Genomic DNA, 16,120 nt, shown 5'->3' with positions numbered 1-16,120 from the left:
TCTTGGTACTCCCGCATTTTACGCTCCCGGTTCAACTGTGTTATAAGGCTTTGTAAGTTGTCCCGGTAGCGAGGATCTAGGAGGGTGGACACCCAATAACCAGCCATGTTGAGAATGTGGGCGATGCGGTGGTCATTTCTCAGGCACTGCAGCATGAAATCAACCATGTGCTGCAGACTGCCAACTGGCAAAGAAACGCTGTCCCCTGCTTGAGGCGTGATCTCTGCCTGCTCTGCATCACCCCACCCTCGCTCTAGATACTGACTACTAGAGCATTGTGTACCTCCCTCCTCTGGACAGATGTCTTCCTCCTCCACTGACTCCTCCTCATCCTCCTCACAAAGTGTCCCCTGCCTAGGCCTTTGTGAGGAACCACGTTGCGCAGACTGTACAGAAGCAGATGGCATTTGTGACTCCTCATCCTCCACCTCTTCAAAAACCTCCTCCCTTAGTGCTTGCAGTCTTTTTTTAAGCAGGCAGATAAGGGGGATAGTCATGCTGACTAGTGCATCATCTGCACTCGCCATCCACGTGGAATAATCGAAGGCACGCAAAATGTGGCAAATGTCCTTCACAGAGGCCCACTCAGTGGTGGTGAAGTGTGAACGGCGGCCACTGCGACTTGTTTGCGCCTGCTGCTGCTGGTACTCCATTACTGCTGCCTGCTGCTAACACAACCTCTCCAACATATGTAACGTTGAATTCCACCTGGTGGGTAGGTCACAAATGATGCGATGTTCCGGAAGACGTAATCGGCGCTGCAGAGCTGCAATGCATGATCTTGCGTTGCTGGAACGCCACAAGTGAGCGCACTCTATGCGGACCTTGTGCAGCAGTGCATCAAGATCCGGATAGTCCTTCAAAAAACTCTGCACAACCAAGTTGAGCACATGTGCCAGACATGGGATGTGAGTGAGGTTGCCTAGGCCCAGAGCTGCCACCAGATTTCGGCCATTGTCACACACTACCATGCCTGGCTGGAGATTCGCTGGCACAAACCACACGTCGCTCTGCTGCTTGATGAACAAATAAAGTAGCACACTGTAACACTGAGTATATAGATGTGAAATATGAATTATGAATAGCATAACTGCTGTAAAAAATAGAAATAAATGAAAAATTTTTTGAAATTTTTATTTATTTTTTTTTTTTTTTAAAAAAAAATTTCAAAAAATGTTTCATTTATTTCTATTTTTTACAGCAGTTTGCTATTCATAATTCATATTTCACATCTATATACTCAGTGTTACAGTGTGCTACTTTATTTGTTCATTATATATGGAGGTAGCTGCTCTTAGTAAGCACCTGTTCACACCTAGTTTTTGTAGTGGAAGTGCCGTCATTCTCTTTGTTGCTAGATTTAGCGTTGACTGAGCACTCCACCCCCACCCCCATGCCGCAGGTGGCTTTAAATGCATCAGGATCTGTCTTTCCCACACATAAGCAGACGGAGGTCTCTTAGAGAGGTATTCACATTGGTAGGTCCTGACATCGAGAAACGCCTTACCGCGGCTGTCAGGTACACATGAATTGGCCAATTTACGCGCTAAGATTTCTCATTTATTTACAGCAGTAATGCTATTCATTTTCCATACTTCATATTTCATGTGCTAAAAAAAAAAAAAAAAAAATTTCAAAAAATTTTTCATTTATTTCTATTTTTTACAGCAGTTATGCTATTCATAATTCATATTTCACATCTATATACTCAGTGTTACAGTGTGCTACTTTATTTGTTCATTATATATGGAGGTAGCTGCTCTTAGTAAGCACCTGTTCACACCTAGTTTTTGTAGTGGAAGTGCCGTCATTCTCTTTGTTGCTAGATTTAGCGTTGACTGAGCACTCCACCCCCACCCCCATGCCGCAGGTGGTTTTAAATGCATCAGGATCTGTCTTTCCCACACATAAGCAGACGGAGGTCTCTTAGAGAGGTATTCACATTGGTAGGTCCTGACATCGAGAAACGCCTTACCGCGGCTATCAGGTATACATGAATTGGCCAATTTATGCGCTTAGATTTCTCATTTATTTACAGCAGTAATGCTATTCATTTTCCATACTTCATATTTCATGCGCTAAAAAAAAAAAAAAAAAAAAAAAAAAAAAAAAATTTTCAAAAATTTTTTCATTTATTTCTATTTTTTACAGCAGTTATGCTATTCATAATTCATATTTCACATCTATATACTCAGTGTTACAGTGTGCTACTTTATTTGTTCATTATATATGGAGGTAGCTGCTCTTAGTAAGCACCTGTTCACACCTAGTTTTTGTAGTGGAAGTGCCGTCATTCTCTTTGTTGCTCTGCTGCTTGATGGCATTCCACAGCTCCTGCGCTGTGTGGCTTCGATTCCCCAAAGAAATTAATTTCAATACGGCCTGTTGACGTTTGGCCACGGCTGTGCTCATATCGGTCATAAGAGGTAACCGTTCTGTGGAGGTAGACCATGATGGCTCCTGCAGCGCTGATTCAGAGGAACTGGAGTATGAAGAGGAGTCAATGTGTACAGACTGGATTCCTGCAATCCTTGGAGTTGGCAGAACACGTACAGCGCCACTCTCAAGATCTGTACCCGGCTCCACAACATTTACCCAATGGGCAGTGAGGGAAAGGTGTCGTCCCGGTCCATGCTTACTGGTCCACGCTTCGGTGGTTAGGTGGACCTTGTTACTGACGGCCTTTTGTAGTGCATCTTTAATTTTTCCCTCCACATGCTGTTGCAGGGCAGAGATGGCTTGTCTGCTGAAATAAAAGCGACTGGGCACGATGTATTGTGGGACTGCCAATGCCATCAAGTTACGGAAGGTGTTAGTCTACACCAGCCTGAATGATAGCATTTCAAGGGCCAGTAGTTTTGCAATGCCAGCATTCAGAGCCTGTGCTCGGGGGTGGTTTGCCGAGTATGGGAGCCTTTTCTCCCATGCCTGTGCTAATGATGGCTGTAGACAGGCCTGGGAGTGTGAGGATGACAGGAAACGTGGTGCTGTGGGTGGAATGACACTGTGTCTCTGTACAACGGTGCCAGAGGTTCTTCCATGGTGATCCTGTGAGGAAGCCGAACCAGCTGCGTGTGAGCTGGAGGAAGAGGCTACAACACGAGTTGAAGAGGTGGTAGGTAGCGCTGTAGGTTGGCCTAGGTCTTCAGTGTGTCTTTGTAACTCCACCACGTGCTTGGTCCACACATGTTTCCACATATTTGTGGTATTGAGGTTGCTGACACTTTTCCCTCTTTTCACCTTCTGATTACACAGCTTGCATTTGACAAAGCACATGTCATCCGCAACTGTGTCTAAAAAGGACCAGGCACTGCAAGTCTTGGGAGCGCCCGCTTTGGGTTTTGGAAGAGCCATGCTCCTAATGGGTGCCAAAGTGGAGGCTACAGGCAACCAAGTCTGTCCCCTCCCTCTCCCTCCTTTTTGGGCCGTTCGGGGAAACTCTTACTCAGAGCTGCTCCCACCACCTTCCTGTCCCTCACGCCATGATGGGTCAAGGACCTCATCATCTACACCACCCTCTTCAAACAACTGCTTCTCCTGGGTAGTCTCGACAGCACAGTACGCACCAGAAAGTGGCACCTAAATCTCATCATCACATGCGTACTGAGGTGTGCTGCTGACCATAGGCACCGGCCCACCCGCCTCTTCAGATTCAGAGAGACAAAACGGTTGCGCATCACTGCATACTACCTCTTCTTCAAATTCTCGAATTCTGCTTGGCTGGCCCCCTCTTTCCAAGCCAAGAGATTCAGAGAATAGAAGTAGAGATGGCTCCTGTCCAGGGCTCTCTGACTGCCTGGGCAATTTGGCAGGTGGTGAAGAGACAGATGGGTGCTCTTCAGTGCTCAGGACCTGAGAGGATCTGTAACTAATTGAAGTTGATGCGTTAGCTGCCATCCATCCGACAATGGCTTCAATTTGGTCCTCCCGCAGCAGTGGGGTACGGCTAGCTCCTACAAAGCTGCGCATAAAGGACTGTTCCCTGGTAAAACTGGGGAATGCTCAGTCACTGGTGCCCGCAGCAGGCACAGAATCCCCACATCCTCTCCCTGCAGGCACAGAATCCTCACGTCCTCTCCCTGCAGAAACTCCAAGCCAAAGCCCACGACCACGACAACATGCCTTACTCCCTGCCTTCTTCATCTTGGTAGACTGATAAAGATAGGCAGAAAAGTACTAAGGGCTTAGTGTGCTTATTCCTGAACAGCTGCTAACAGGTATAAGAAACACTAATTTTATAAAGTGTGGACTAGACTTTAATATGAGCTAATGTGGCCTACACAACTGTAAAGTAGAGTGTTTGGTGAACTTTATTTAGTTTTTTTTGTCACAAAAAGACACTGGATGTGCCCAAGGATGTAATACCGATAGTATCACAAACTTTTTGTAGCTATTACAATGCAGGAAGGTAACCTACAATGCAATAGATGAGGCTACAAAAAATAGGCTAATACTAATCTGGCTGGGGCTGCAGGGCACAAGGCTGCTGAAAGGCTCTTCTATCTACTCCAATATAGTGTGTTTGGAACCAATAGCTGGATACGGATGGAACCACCACACTAATAGGAGAAATCAGGAAAAATGATCAATTAGCAAAAAAGGACAATGTATGAGGAAGTGAGGGAAGCTGAGCGCACTACAACCAGACGTGGCTGAAGCACGCACTACAGCGTGAGCTGCACTCACACACAGAGACCTTGCAGACAGCGGTGAACAGCACAGAGAACTGTGCACTAACGCTGCAAGGCACAGCGGTTTATAAAGTAGCTTGGGTAAAGCAGAATAGAGCAAATAGGTAGCTAAAACTGTCCCTCAGAACAGCAGCGTCCTATCCCTAACTGAATTCACAGCAGAGTGAGCTCAAAATGGCGGCAGCGGCTTTTATAGTGCATCATGATATCATTTCAGCAGCCAATCACAGCCATGCCATTAGTTAATATGCCTACATGCCTAACAGGATGTGCCCACACTTCTTAGGATCCTCATTGGCTGAATAAAATGAAACTGGCTAATTGCATTATGGGAACTTCCGATTCCGGTATCCGATATTCTAAAAGTATCGGAACTATGTATCGGAATTCCGATACCACGAATATTGGCCAATACCCAATATTTCAGTACTGGAATGCTCAACACTAGTTAGAAACCGATACCATGAGGGTGGTATGAGGGCCCGACGTCCACAGATGGGGGTTGTGCTCAAAGCCCAACACCGTGCAGGACGTTTGGCATTTGCCACAGAACACTAGGACTGGCAAAGTAGCCACTGGGGCCCTGTGATCTTCACAGATAAAACCAGGTTCACACTGAGCACATGTGACAGACATAACAGAATCTGGAGACACCGTGGAGAGCGATATGCTGCCTGCAGCATCCTTAAGCATGACCGGTTTGGCAGTAGGTCAGTAATGGTGTGGGGTGGCATTTCTTTGGAGGGCCGCACAGCCCTCCATGTGCTCGCCAGAGGTAGCCTGACTGCCATTAGGTACCGAGATGAGATCCTCAGACCCCTTGTGAGACCATATGCTGGTGCAGTTGGCCCTGGGTTCCTCCTAATGCAGGACAATGCCAGACCTCATGTGGCTGGAGTGTGTCAGCAGTTCCTGCAAGATGAAGGCATTAAAGCTATGAACTGGCCCACCCGTTTACCAGACCTGAATCCGATTGAGCACATCTGGGACATCATGTCTCGCTCCATCCACCAACCACAGACTGTCCAGGAGTTCTCGGATGCTTTAGTCCAGGTCTGGGAGGAGATCCCACAGGAGACCATCCGCAACCTCATCAGGAGCATGCCCAGACGTTGTAGGGAGGTCATACAAGCACATGGAGGCCACACACAACACTGAGCCTCATTTTGACTTGTTTTAAGGACATTGCATCAAAGTTGGATCAGCCTGTATTAGTTTTTCCACTTTAATTTTGGATGTGACTCCAAATCTAGGCCTCCATTGGTTAATAAATTTGATTTCCATTGATGATTTTTGTGTGATTTTGTTGTCAGCACATTCAACTTTGTACAGAACAAAGTATTCAATGAGAATATTTCATTCAGATCTAGGATGTGCTATTTGAGTTTTCCCTTTATTTTTTTGAGCAGTGTAGATATATATATACAGTACAGACCAAAAGTTTGGACACACCTTCTCATTTAAAGATTTTTCTGTATTTTCATGACTATGAAAATTGTACATTCACACTGAAGGCATCAAAACTATGAAGTAACACATGTGGAATTATATACTTAACAAAAAAGTGTGAAACAGCTGAAAATATGTCTTATATTGTAGGTTCTTTAAAGTAGCCACCCTTTGCTTTGATGACTGCTTTGCACACTCTTGGCATTCTCTTGATGAGCTTCAAGAGGTAGTCACAGGAAATGGTTTCACTTCACAGGTGTGCCCTGTCAGGTTTAATAAGTGGGATTTCTTGCCTTATAATTGGGGTTGGGACCATCAGTTGTGTTGTGTAGAAGTCTGGTGGATACACAGCTGATAGTCTTACTGAATAGACTGTTAGAATTTGTATTATGGCAAGTAGAAAGCAGCTAAGTAAATAAAAACGAGTGGCCATCATTACTTTAAGAAATGAAGGTCAGTCAGTGCGAAAAATTGGGCAAACTTTGAAAGTGTCCCCAAGTGCAGTTGCAAAAACCATCAAGTCTTACAAAGAAACTGGCTCGCATGAGGAACGCCCCAGGAAAGGAAGACCAAGAGTCACCTCTGCTTCTGAGGATAAGTTTATCTGAGTCACCAGCCTCAGAAATCGCAGGGTAACAGCAGCTCAGATTAGAGACCAGGTCAATGCCACACAGAGTTCTAGCAGCAGACACATCTCTACAACAACTGTTAAGAGGAGACTTTGTGCAGCAGGCCTTCATGGTAAAATAGCTGCTAGGAAACCACTGCTAAGGACAGGCAACAAGCAGAAGAGACTTGATTGGGCTAAAGAACACAAGGAATAGACATTAGACCAGTGGAAATCTGTGCTTTGGTCTGATGAGTCCAAATTTGAGATCTTTGGTTCCAACCACCATGTCTTTGTGCGACGCAGAAAAGGTGAACGGATGGACTCTACATGCCTGGTTCCCACCATGAATCATGGAGGAGGAGGTTTGATGGTGTGGGGGTGCTTTGCTGGTGACACTGTTGGGGATTTATTCAAAATTGAAGGCATATTGAACCAACCTGGCTACCACAGCATCTTACAGCGGCATGTTATTCCATCCGGTTTGCGTTTAGTTGGACCATCATTTATTTTTCAACAGGACAATGACCCCAAACACACCTCCAGGCTGTGTAAGGGCTATTTGACCAAGTAGGAGAGTGATGGGGTGCTAAGCCAGATGACCTGGCCTCCACAGTCACCAGACCTGAACCCAATCGACATAGTTTGTGGTGAGCTGGACCGCAGAGTGAAGGCAAAAGGGCCAACAAGTGCTAAGCATCTCTGGGAACTCCTTCAAGATTGTTGGAAGACCATTTCCGGTGACTACCTCTTGAAGCTCATCAAGAGAATGTCAAGAGTGTGCAAAGCAGCATCAAAGCAAAAGGTGGCTACTTTGAAGAACCTAGAATATAAGACATATTTTCAGTTGTTTCACACTTTTTTGTTAAGTATATAATTCCACATGTGTTAATTCATAGTTTTGATGCCTTCAGTGTGAATGTTCAATTTTCAAAGTCATGAAAATATAGAAAAATCTTTAAATGAGAAGGTGTGTCCAAACTATTGGTCTGTACTGTATGTATGTATATATATATATATATATATATATATATATATATATATATATATATATATATATATATATATAAAATATATATATATACAGGGTGGTCCATATATATACAGTTATATGAAAAAGTTTGGGCACCCCTATTAATCTTAAGCTTATTGTTTTATAAAAATTGGTGTTTTTGAAACAGCTATTTCAGTTTGATATATGTAATAACTGTTAGACACAGTAATGTTTCTGCCTTGAAATGAGGTTTATTGTACAAACAGAAAATGTGCAATCTGCATTCAAACAAAATTTGACAGGTGCATAAGTATGGGCACCTCACCAGAAAAGTGACATTAATATTTAGTAGATCCTCCTTTTGCAAAAATAACAGCCTCTAGTCGCTTCCTGTAGCTTTTAATGAGTTCCTGGATCCTGGATGAAGGTATTTTTGACCATTCCTCTTTACAAAACAATTCCAGTTCAGTTAAGTTTGATGGTTGCCGAGCATGGACAGCCCTCTTCAAATGATCCCACAGATGTTCAATGATATTCAGGTCTGGGGACTGGGATGGCCATTCCAGAACATTGTAATTGTTCCTCTGCATCAATGCCTGAGTAGATTTGGAGCGGTGTTTTGGATCATTGTCTTGCTGAAATATCCATCCCCTGGGTAACTTCAACTTTACCACTGATTCTTGAACATTATTGTCAAGAATCTGCTGATACTGAGTGGAATCCATGCGTCCCTCAACTTTAACAAGATTCCCGGTGCCGGCATTGGCCACACAGCCCCAAAGCATGATGGAACCTCCACCAAATTTTACTGTGGGTAGCAAGTGTTTTTCTTGGAATGCTGTGTTTTATTGCCGCCATGCATAACGCCTTTTTGTATGACCAAACAACTCAATCTTGATTTCATCAGTCCACAGGACCTTCTTCCAAAAAGAAATTGGCTTCTCCAAATGTGCTTTTGCATACCTCAGCCGACTCTGTTTGTGGCGTGCTTGCAGAAACGGCTTCTTTCGCATCACTCTCCCATACAGCTTCTCCTTGTGCAAAGTGCGTTGTATAGTTGACCGATGCACAGCGACACCATCTGCAGCAAGTTGATGCTGCAGCTCTCTGGAGGTGGTCTGAGGAATGTCCTTGACTGATCTCACCATTCTTATTCTCTGCCTTTCTGATGTTTTTCTTGGCCTGCCACTTCTGGCCTTAACAAGAACTGTCCCTGTGTTCTTCCATTTCCTTATTATGTTCCTCACAGTGGAAACTGACAGGTTAAATCTCTGAGACTGCTTTTTGTATCATTCCCCTGAACAACTATGTTGAATAATCTTTGTTTTAGGAACATTTGAGAGTTGTTTTGAGGAGCCCATGATGCCACTCTTCAGAGGAGATTCAAACAGGAGAACAACTTGCAAGTGGCCACTTTAAGTAGCTTTTCTCATGATTGCATACACCTGGCTATGAAGTTCAAAGCTCAATGAGGTTACAAAACCAAAAAAAGTGCTTTAGTAAGTCAGTAAAAAGTAGGTAGGAGTATTTAAAACAAGAAAATGATAAGGGTGCCCATACTTATGCACCTGTCAAATTTTGTTTGAATGCAGATTGCACATTTTCTGTTTGTACAATAAACCTCATTTCAAGGCAGAAACATTACTGTGTCCAACAGTTATTACATATATCAAACTGAAATACCTGTTGCAAAAACACCAATTTTTATAAAACATTAAGCTTAAGATTAATAGGGGTGCCCAAACTTTTTCATATAACTGTATCTATGTTAATGTATGGAGATATATTTGAATGTGTCAGAGTGTATTTAAGTGTATGAATGAATGTATGCATATGTGGCGCCCCTGAGGGTTCGGTTGCCACAGAGGTATTGCATCTCACCCAGAGGTGTGGTATCTCGCTCTCAGGTAAGGAAGGAGTATGGCTCAGGACCCTAACACTACATCCACTATACCACATTTCCGAGGGACAGGGCGACAATGGTCCTAAGGGAGAGCACAACTGTCCCTGATCCCTGGCTGGAGTGGGGAGGAACCACCTAGAGAGGGGGAACTAGGTAGTGGATGGGTGGAGGACGTAGATCCTGGGAGCACTGAGTAGGAGCATATAAAATAGAGAACCATCTTAGATCAGAGTTCGTTCAGTCTGAGGAGAAGTGACAGGAGCAGAGGCTCTGTATGAGCTCTGCTCCACAGGCAGGCCTAGTCAAGATGCCTGAGCCTGAAGGAGGAAGGAGAGGAAATAGGCAGCAGGAAGGCTCCAGGAAAGGAACCGAAGGGACCCCAGGGGTACGGGCAACGCAGCTGCCACCCGTACGTCCGCCGCTGCCAGGAGGTAGGGGGGTCAGGCCAGAAGAAGGGAACCGGATCCCTCAACCAGCAGAGACTACAGGGATCAACTGGGAACCGGAGGCTGCCGCACTTTAAGTCAGCAGGCCGCCCACACCAGCCATCAGGAAGGTAGCTACATAGGGCCAGGGTACGGATCACACGTCGCCCGCCAAGGCCCGAGGACAATGGACAGAGGTGCCACTAGGTGTGAGGTACAAAGAGAGAGGCCAGAGAAAGGTACACAGAACGGGGTCCTGAAAAGTGCTCTGGAGATACATGAGGGTGGACTGAGCCCCTCACTGAGTACGCACAGCACGACGTGGGAAGTTATGATCTGCAGTGTAACTTGGAAACTGATAACCGTGAGTAAAGACCCTGGGACTGCATCACCTTGTCTCCGTGTTTCTTACTGCGCCAGCACTCACTGCACTGGGACGCCCCGCACAACCACCATCATTCACCTGTGCTGCCCTGAAGCTACACTCTTCCTGTGGGGAGTTATGCTACACTTGCTGCACATATCACCAGCTTCAGTGGACTGCTCCGCAGCGGCGGTTCTTCATAACCGCAATCCACAGGTGGCGTAGTCGGACTATATAAACCTATACACATAGACTGCCACTGGCTTGACCGCCCTGGGTCACGGACCGGGTCGCCGCCACGGTGACTACAACCCCCAGCATTTACAAGGCCCGGCTCCGGGTTTCCCCATGGCCCAGGGGGCTCGTCACATACTGTATATTTTGTCAGCGTCGGCATTTGGAACGCACACTGTGGAACGCATGACTTTCGATGGGTGAGGCGCACCACCTCCTGTGCAGTGGAGCACACGTGGACGTCTGCATTTGAAACGCACACCAGAGAACACATGTTCCTCGTGCTATGTAACGCATGTTAGCCTGCTTGATCATGCCACCGATATAGAATTAATGTAATATTCGGCCAACCAGGCGCGCTGTATGCACTTTACTGATGAATGAGAAGGGGATTTATATATAAAAGAGGGTGTTTGAACATATGGATTTTCCAATACAAGCACATTTATCATAGTGGGGACTCTCCCTGGACTCCCAAAATACTCTACAGAGAGATGGTGGAGACTCTGTGCTTTTATATATGGAGGACTCAGATAAGTAAACCTTGACATTATACATTATGTCTTTAGAAAATTTGCCTAAATAAGATACTCCTGATGAACCTTGGTAAAAGGGGAAAAGCATTGAGTTGTACAGGCATTGAGTCATATATGCACGATATATTTTCATTCATGACATGCAATCTTAGTAGTGCAGGCATTAAGTCATATATGTATAGATTTGGTATTTATTTGAATTAAATGGATCCCTGGTCCAGGACAATTTATTAACTGAGATCATGAGCTATATATAAGCTGATTGGGCATTGAGTATTATCTTGAAATGGATCCTCTATCCATGTCATGGAAATTTAGTAGTGCATTTTAAGATTTATCTTTCTATGTGGCATTATTTTGAGCAAACAAAAAAATTTTAAAAATTGATCTATGTTATGCGTTTTGATTATATTCATGATCCTTTTTGTATCTGTGGCCAAACTGTACTTATCAGACCTAGAGATATATAAAAACTTTTTGAATATTTTAGGGAAATGACATAGTGATGGGAGGGACGTCATTCCCCATACCTCCATACCTCCACTGAGCAACGTTGGCTGAGCAACGTTTAAATGTTCAGTCCTGTTTTTTTTTCTCTGTGTTGTGTTCGGAGAGGCAAGTTCTCCAGACTGGACAGTCATAGCTCAGGAGAGAGCTGAAGGCTGGACACAACTTTTGTGAGCGACCCGCATACACATATATGGACTGTGCTGTAGTTTATCTTTTGTTTTGTTGTTTAGCCAAGTAAGGCTGTGTTTATTTAGCTTTATGCTGTTAATAAAGCCTGCAAAGAAAACCCGGGTTCCTGAGTTTACTTCCGCAGGTGGACGAGCGAGTCGTCCTACCACAGTTGGTGTGAGAGTGCTGGCAAAATTCCAGGAACATGGGTACCTGCCACAGAGACCGCTGGATGTCCTGGGGAAGGCCGCCAGCCAGCCAGAGATGTCCGGCAGCATGGAGGAGCTCATTAAGCACCTTGTGCAGAGCCAACAACAAATGCACCAGCAGAGCATGCATGCAGCAGAGCCAGCAGAGCATGCAGCAGAGCCAGCAGAGCATGCAGCAGCAGCACCAGGAAACAACCAAACTGTTGCTGTAACAGATTCAATTGCAGCAAAAGTTGCAGCATCAGTACCAGCAGGATCAACAAAAGCGTCAGCAGGAGCAGCAACAGCAGATACAGCTTCTGGCAGATGCCATCCAGGGCGGAGCAACCACCCCATCCCCAGGGCCGACTGATGACTCCCACATCAGGAAGGTGATAAGACGGGCCATGCAGAAGATGACCCCTGGAGATGATGTATAATCCTTTCTGACAGTCTTTGAGAGGTTGGTTGATAGGGAGAGACATGCACCAGAACAGTGGACAGAGGTTCTGGTGCCATATTTGTCGGGTGAACCCCAAAAGGCATAATACAACTTGGCACTGCAGGATGCCAAGGAATATGCCAAGCTAAAGACAGAGATTTTAGCACACCTGGGAATGAATATGGTGGTGAGAGCCCAATGAGTCCAGTCCACCACTGGGCGTATGCCAGCGAAAAAACCCTCGCTCGCAGATGTTTGACCTACTGCATCTCGTTCAGAATTGATTGCAGCCAGAGTCCTCCACTCCAGCCCAGATAGTTGAGAGGGTGGTGATTAATAGATTTGTGCACGCCCTTCCCAAGTTGGTACAGATTTGGGTTGTCCAGGGCGATCCCCAGAATGCAGATGACTTCATCTGCATGGTAGAGAGGTATAAGGTGGCTGAGAAATCCCTCGGGAAACCAGATATAGTCACTTCTCCATACTGGGATACTCAAAGGGGGGAATTCACCACGGAAGTGGTCTAGAGCCACCACTGGACTGTTGTTAAAGATATAGTCTGTTGGCGGAGTCACAACCCTGGACACGTAGTCTCCCAGTGTCATATGTCCACTGAGCCCATGGACTGCAGCCTAGGAAGACAGGGTTCCTATTATGCTTATCCAGCCTGCAGTGTGGACTGTCGACCCTTCGAGGGGCCGCAGGCATTTGCCGCATCCATTAATTGAGTAAAGGTGCTTGGACTGTTGGACTCTGGGAGTCTGATGACCTTAATCAGAGCTACCTTTTCCCACCAGTTGATCCCTTCCAAAACTGTGGGCATTCGGTGCATCCATGGTGACGCCAAGGACTATCCCATGGCCACAGTGACGGTGGGAACTGACTGTGGTGCCCAGTCCCACGAGGTTGGGGTGGTTAAGGACCTGATACATCCCATCATACTGGGCCATGATTTTTCTTTATTTTTGGACTTGTGGGGGAAGGGAACCAGAAAAAGTAGCATGGGGAAAAGCCAGGTCCCTGGAGAAGAATCCCCAACAAAGTCTAAAGTGGATGTGTGCGTCCTTGCTGGCGATGAGGGTGAGATGATGACCGAGGAGGCCAACCTCCCTGAGTTGGATGTGTCTGGAGAAGACTTTGGGACTGCGCAAGTTTGGGACCTGACCTTAAAGGGGGCGTTTGACCAGGTTACTGTATGTAATGGGGTTGTCCAAGAGCCAATACCAGGTTCCCCCACTTTGCATCTGAGGGGGAGTTGCTATATCGGGTGGCTAAACTAAGGGGCGGTGAGACAGTGGAACAGCTTTTAGTGCCGGGACCAGGAAGTCACTGGGAGATCTTAAACTATTGTAGGTCCTGCCCCACCTGCCAGATAACTGCACCCACCACCCACTTCCGTAGCCCCTTAGTTCCCCTACCTGTGATAGAAGTTCCCTTTGAGAGGATTGTCATTGACCTTGTGGGCCCCTTAGTTAAATCGGCCCTGGGCCACCAATATATCTTGGTCATCATGGACTACACGACCCGGTACCCCGAAGCGGTACTCTTAAGGAACTCGTCCAGTAGGAGCATAGCTCGGGAACTTGTCCACATCTTTGCTAGGATCGGCCAGCCGAAGGAAATCCTGACGGACCAAGGAACCCCATTTATGAGCAAGGTGATGAACGAGTTGTGTAAAGTGCTTAGAATTACCCAGTTGCGAACCTCCGTTTACCATCCCCATACCGATGGCCTGGTAGAGCGCTTTAATAAGACTCTGAAAGTAATGCTCAAAAAGGTTGTGGAGAAGGATAGTCGAGATTGGGACAACCTGCTTCCGTTTCGACTGTTTTCCATCAGGGAAGTTCCCCAAGCCTCCACTGGCTTCTCTCCATTTTAGCTTCTGCATGGCCGGCGTCATAGGGGTCTCCTAGATATCACCAAGGAAACCTGGGAGGCCGAGGTCACCCCCTACCGGAGCATCATCTAACATGTCGCCCAGTTACAGGAGAGAATGGCGAAAGTGATGCCCATCATGAAGGAACATCTCCTCCGGGCGCAGGAAGCCCAGGCGAGGGTGTATAACAGGTTGGCAAGGCTGAAACAGTTCCAGCCTGGGGATCGCATTCTGGTCCTCATTCCCACTGCAAAGTAAATTCTTGGCCAAGTGGCAAGGCCCATATGAGGTGGAGGAGAAACTCAATGAAGTGAACTACCGAGTCCACCAGCCTGCCTGAAGAAAGCCGCACCAAGTATACCATGTGACCTTGCTCAAGCCGTGGTGCGACCAGGAACCGGTGGACACTCCTTGCCTGGGAGCCGCTCCTGAAGGCAAAGTGGAAGAGGTCACTATAGCAGAGACTCTATCGCCGGCCCAGAAGCAACAATGTCAAGAACTACTACAGCGAATTCGGGAGTTGTTCTTAGAGTTGCCGGGGCATACTCAGGTGGTAGAGCATGACATACTGACAAAGCCACATGTAAGAGTGAATCTGAAGCTGTACCAGATTTGGGAAGTACGCCGGAAGGTGATCTGACGAGGTAAAGAGGATGCTAGACTTTGGAGTAATAGAGGAGTCAAAAAGTGCATGGTTGAGCCCAATCTTCCTCGTGCCAAAACCCAACGGAGAATGGAGGTTTTGTAATGACTAACACTGGCTGAATGAGGTGTCCAAGTGTGACACGTATCTGATGCCCCACGTCGACGAACTCATCGAGAGACTTGAACCGGCAAGGTACATCACCACTGTTGACCTGACGAAGGGCTGCTGGCTGATCCCCATGTCCCAGACGGCCAAGGAGAAGATGGCTTTCTTGACACCTGATGGGTGCTTTCAATATTCTAAGATGCCGTTCGGACTACAGGGGGCTCCAGCCACCTTTCAGAGGGCTATGGATCGGATCCCAGCCCCACAAAAGAAGTATGCCGCAGCCTATCTTGACAACATTGTAGTCTTTAGCCCAGACTGGGCTAGTCATCTACCTAACCTACAGGCTTCAGATAACTGATGCAGAGTGGTGCTGATGAATCCGCGCTCCACCCATGAATACGAAGACAGGCACAGCAAGTACAGCAGTGTGGATAACTGTACTTTATTGTAACAATAAGCTAATTGACAATGCGCTTCACGGACATACCCGTCCGCTTCCTCAGGTCATGGCCCTTAATACATAATAGGAGTGGTGTCAGTATATATACAAAACCACATGGTGAAAAAAAACGCCAAATACATGGCGCCAAATAACAAAACTGATACCTTTGTTCAAAAACTGATAAAATTAAAAATATATGGGAAAAAGCTTGAAGTGAGAAATGACATATATAATTAATCAAAATTAAAAACATTGACAATTAAAATTAATTGAATATAAATAGATATATATGTTACTATAAAAGTCAGAAGGCCGGTAAAACCTAGGATTTACCGGTCAATCTGGACATTTACCAAGGCCGTCGGTAAAAGCTCAAAATGAAAAGTAAAATTGGACTTTTTCCTGTGAAGTCTTGGTAAATGTTAACATTTACCGTCGAGCGTGGTAAAAGTCAGAAATATCAGGTGTGAAGATGGAACATCTGACTTTAACCAAGCGCAGTTGGTAAATGTGCACATTTACCACGGCTTCTTGGTA

The sequence above is a fragment of the Phyllobates terribilis genome, unplaced genomic scaffold (assembly GCF_046119375.1).
Source record: "Phyllobates terribilis strain yellow unplaced genomic scaffold, ASM4611937v1 Scaffold_13__5_contigs__length_258822181, whole genome shotgun sequence".
In the NCBI taxonomy this organism is placed as follows: domain Eukaryota; kingdom Metazoa; phylum Chordata; class Amphibia; order Anura; family Dendrobatidae; genus Phyllobates; species Phyllobates terribilis.
Note: the sequence above shows the minus strand (reverse complement) of the source record.